A 4,944-nucleotide genomic window follows, 5' to 3' on the forward strand; every position below is an offset into this window, starting at 1 on the left:
ATCCGCGACACGGTAGCTCTGTATGCACCTTGATAGGGAGTCGGCTTTGGCAGTGTGTCAAAGTGGTCAGTAAAAATCTTACTTTACAGTGCGAACTCCAAAAAATTGAGATATGGTTGATAGAATAGTGTAGACACCCCCCTTCCCCCTACCAGACCAATCTGCAAATGAACCCCAATCCAAAATACATCACCCCCCCCCCCTCACCCTCCCCTCCGCCTTCTCCCGCTCGTCGTCACATAAGTGAGTGAATAATGGACGTTTTTGTGAGCACAACCGGGACGCCGTGGAGGGCAACACACACACGGCTACGGCGCGGCGGCGTCGTGGAGAAGCACTGCCGAGTGTCAGCTCAAGGTCAGGTGGCCGGGCGGCGCGGCGGGCGTTCTGACCGGCGGGGCAGCCTTTGGCTTTAGCCAGCCCAGAACAAACAGGCCCGCAGCCCGTCATCGAAACCCATGTCAAAATGATAGAATCGACAGCAGCAGGGTACAGGAGATCGGCGCCTGCGAGAAGCAACGCAGGCCACCCCGCAGTACACACATGCACTGCAGGCAAGATGTTATCTACCTACCAGGGGCTTAGAGTTTAGAGCTTGCAGTTGCTGAACTTGGTGCAGGTTCGTAATGGCGAACGACGGTCATTTTGTCTGGATAATCCCACTGGTCCGCTTTGGGCTGCCTGTGGTCTGCCTTTGGGCCGATTTTGGTCCGCCTTTGGGCCGCCTTTCGACCGCCTTTTGGCCGCTCTTGGACCACCTGTGGGTTTGGGGTGCCTTCGGTCGCGGAGGGAGCGGACGCGAGGGACGTCACTCCACTCTCGCACGCGGCCACGCGCCACGGAGCCTGCGGAAGTCGTCCACCGGCCGGGGCCGGGGTAACAAGTCTTCCATCGTCGGCCTCGGTGACTGCACCGGTAGATTTCGAGTAATTTCGCTAAATTGGTCCCAGCAGCAAGCCTTTTCCCTAAGTTAAGGCCACGCTGTTTAAATTTTAGTCCGGACAGGACAGGTACACCACCGATCTTTTCAACTGCGCATTAATTTTTCCGCATTAGCACTGGTTGCATTACACGTCTCTGTGCTCGAAGCTTCCATTCGAGCACTTCACCACGCACCCAAAAGGAGGAAGTCCCGCGGGCGCCATCGTCACATATCGCGGCGATTAAAACGTGTATACCATGATTAGGATTATAATAAAAAAAAAGAACGGATGTAGCAGCAGATTGAAAGGCGCAAGGCGCTTCTTTTGGCGGAGCCGAAGGCCGCGCGTTTTGACACGCGCCTCTATGTGAGCGAGGGGAATAAGATCACCCGGCAAAAGGCCCGAACAAGCTGATAACAACCTGCCTCGCAAAACGAGCACAGAGCAGCGACACCGGGGTGGCGGATCGAGGAGTCTGACTTTCTGACCGACTTCGACTTCCACACAGCAGGTGGTATATTTGGTATTCACTTGTGGAGGCCATCATGTGAATTACTACATTACGTATGCAATCAAGAAGTCCGCTTGCATTAGCATTACATAAAGTAAAAAATTCTATATAAGTTATGGCTAAAATTGTGCATAACGGGGTAAGTTCGTTTAAAATTCTGCAGATTTATGCACACCTAAATGGATTGGTTTGGCCTGGAACTCGGAACATGACTGAAAGTGACTGGAAAATAAATGACAGGGCGTGACTGGTTGCAGCCCCGTTCACTGATTGGACGCAGTGTTTACGGGGCCGCGTTGTTGGGGGAATTTCGGTCGGAATAATTACGCTGGCACTACGCTAGTATTACAAAGTATGCAGGACACCGTGGAAGTATGGGGTGACACACGAGTGAGTACCCCACGGTGCGACACCGGCGTTGGGTCCGGGAGTCCGCGTGAAGAAAAAGGAGCGCTGCATCGTCAGCTCAAGGCATTAGCATGGGTGCCCTGGGTGTGCACGGGCAGAAAAAGGATGTGTCGAAATTACGTCCGATCTTAAAACTTCGCGCATCTAATCGACGGCGCTGAACGGGGTGTATTAAGATTGTCCGACCTATTTTCCTCCAACCTCGTTGATATGCTGAAATTTGGGAAGAATGTGCTTCAAAGAGGAACGGGCTTCAGAGGCACTTTAAGTGCAGTGAACGAAAGACCGCGACTGTGACGAAGTGCAGCCCCACGTCACAGAACAGTCAAATGTCCGCTCGGGGTCGTAAATGGTCAAGCCGGGTCAAGCCCAAAAGCCCGGTCAAAAAAATTAAAAATAGGGGAATACGGGGTGTAGTCCATGCTGACCCAGCTGACCTCTCACCAAAGTAACCCATAAGAGTTATCCCTGGACCTGCACCCGGACGTTTGGCGCCACCGCCGAACCGGGAGAGAGGTGTGCAGTCGCTAAAAGAGCGATACAGCGGATAAGTCCTGGCCGATCCCTCACCTAAGCAACCCCCAAAAAGTTGTCGCCATCTTTTGATATGTTGTTCTACGCACTTCAAAACGCACAAATAAGTATAAGTTGTGTGAACAAGAAAAAATATTTCTTCACACTTACATTTTTTTTAGCAGTCAGCGACAGCGTAGAATGGATCGTTCCCTGGAGCGATAAACCGTATCTCGCCTCTATGGCTCAGTCGGTAGCGCGCCCGCCCCCCAGACCGTGGGAGGACGGAGGTTCGAATCCCCGTCGATCTGAAATTTTTCTCAGGCCACCAAATTTCAAATGGACCTCAAACCCGTCATTTCACCTCGCCCCTCTTGTGGTGTTCCGATGGCGTAGTGGTTACCATTGTTGGTGGCACTGCGTCATAGGTGTCAATTAAGTGTCGGCTCTGGACCGGGGTTCGCGCCCCGGTGCCTGGCACCTCGCTGTGGTAGCGGGGTGCATAATAAGACCTAGAAACTGGCTGAAAAGGACTCCATGACCTGTGGTGGGTCAGTACAGTTTAACCAACGTACGCCTCAACCGTCTCACAAACCCCGGGAGTATGTTCTGACCACTGCGGTTGGGAGCGGCTGTTCGGAACAGAGACCACAGTTCGCTAACTACTGCGGTGGGATGAGGAAAGTACTCCCCCATTTTTATTTTTTACTTTTGAAGCCTGTTCCTCTTTGAAGCACATTCTTCCCCAATTTCAGCATATCGACGAGGTCGGAGAAAGATAAGTAGGACAAAACCGAGGTGGGACAGCACTTTTGGGGATTTTGGGAAAATTACCAGGTCGGAGAAAAGTAGGCCGGACAATCTAGCTGCACCGGGGAATACGCCCTTCACCCCGCAGTCGGCGGCGACTTCTGAGTTCGTAAAGGGATCAGCCGCTTCCAACCACATGTGCTCATCAGAACACACTCCCACTACCGGTTGTTGGACTTAGAGTTGTCGCAAGGTGAGCAAAACTGAAACCCAGATTACGAGACCTTACCCCCTAGAGGACTGTTCTTCCGTCCCGAGGGGTACGCGGGTATCGAACCCACAACCCCGAATGCCGAATCCAATCGCCAGGCACAGCGACCCTGCCACGAAAAGCTACCAAGCCAACGGAGGTGAGCTGAATTCCGAGCCTCGAGTAGAACCGCCGACCTCCCACGATTTGGGCTGGTGCTCTACCGTCTGAGCCATAGAGGACGCGTGGCGCAACCGCTATCGCAGGTTAGGTCAGGGGTAAAAATGTAGGATGTGAAGGTAATTTGTGTTTGTTCACAGATATTTTTCAAGTGTATGTTTGAACCTCGGTGTGAACAAAAATTTTGTTCCTGAGAATGTGATGACGATCTGATGCAAGAATAACTTCACTTTAAAATTGCAAGTTCTCCCTAATATTACTGTCAAATCATTTCAACCAAAGGCATCATTTTTATTGATCTACAGGATGGTCCACAGACCCCTTCCTTTATTTTGCTTATACTGTACCGGATGCAGGCGTGCGGGCGGGTTGCATACTCGTACGGGGCTATAAGGCGCCGCGGTGAGCGACGGTAGGCAAGCCCGCCCGCACGCGTGCATGCGGTACGGTATAAGCAAAATAAAGGAAGGGGTCTGTGGACCACCCTGTATTTTTCTTTCTTTTTCTATTTTGGTTGGGGGTGGGGGGTGGGGGAGTTGCGACCCTCTTTCGCCCCCCGTTGTTCAACCTTGACACCGTCGCGTACAAGCAAGACCTATACACACGATGTGTGCTCCCCTTGCAGAGCCTCGGCCGCCTCGGCAGCGCCTCGCCGCGTACAGTCCGCGCGCGCATACATTTCTTAAACAAGCCGGGGCAGCAGTTTCGCACTAGGAAGGACGAGCGAGTATACGAGAGCACGCGCGGGGGCCTCCGCGGAGGTCAGGGAACACGAAAAGTGTCCCGACAGCAGCGCGCGGGGCACATCGTGTGCTGCTGACGTCAGATGAGTCAAATTTCAGAAGCGCTGACCGGTGGTGGTTCGCTGCAAGGAGACCGTTTAAAAAGAACCAGACGTGACACTCTTGGCTGGAGGGTTGTATCGCCCACGGACCAATCATTTATTAACGAAGGCGCCAAGTTTCGGCGTCTTTGCTTGCCAAAATTTGTTTTCTAAAGCGGCCAAACACTGTGAGAAATAGAAGGAAGGTTTACAGGAAAATTTTCCTTGACGCAAGTTGTATGAGATTACAATTCGTCATCGTAAAAAGAATGATTTAAATGCAGTACGTATCGTCTGAAAATCCACTGTCGAAAAATTAATGCGCTCTCGTAAATTTAATCTACGATATTTGAAAGTCGACCTTATTTTAAATAGAGGCCATAATTTCTACAAGGTAATAGGCAAGAAAATGCCAGTCTTTACAATAAAGGCCATAGGGATGACAACATTTTTGTAAAGCAAAGTGACCAAGGCGTTTTGAGTAAAAGCGGGCTTGTTGAAGAAGTGCAAGCTCCAGTTTGAAACATTTCGCCTTCTGGTAATCGTCCTCCATCGCGGCATGCGCACAGCGCTCAGTCAGGGGGAG

The 4,944-nt window shown here is 51.7% G+C and overlaps 1 long non-coding RNA gene across 1 annotated transcript in view; it reads left to right on the forward strand.

Annotated features, from left to right (window-relative positions):
- The first annotated feature begins 2,638 nt into the window (after positions 1-2,638).
- Positions 2,639-4,944, forward strand: part of LOC127749984 (uncharacterized) — an 11,579-nt gene continuing 9,273 nt past the window's right edge. Inside the window, exon 1 of the long non-coding RNA XR_008011465.1 lies at positions 2,639-2,783. This is a non-coding gene — a long non-coding RNA (uncharacterized LOC127749984). The remainder of the gene's footprint in view (positions 2,784-4,944) is intronic.

The sequence above is a fragment of the Frankliniella occidentalis genome, unplaced genomic scaffold (assembly GCF_000697945.3).
Source record: "Frankliniella occidentalis isolate FOCC.00 unplaced genomic scaffold, Focc_3.1 Scaffold115, whole genome shotgun sequence".
NCBI lineage: Eukaryota > Metazoa > Arthropoda > Insecta > Thysanoptera > Thripidae > Frankliniella > Frankliniella occidentalis.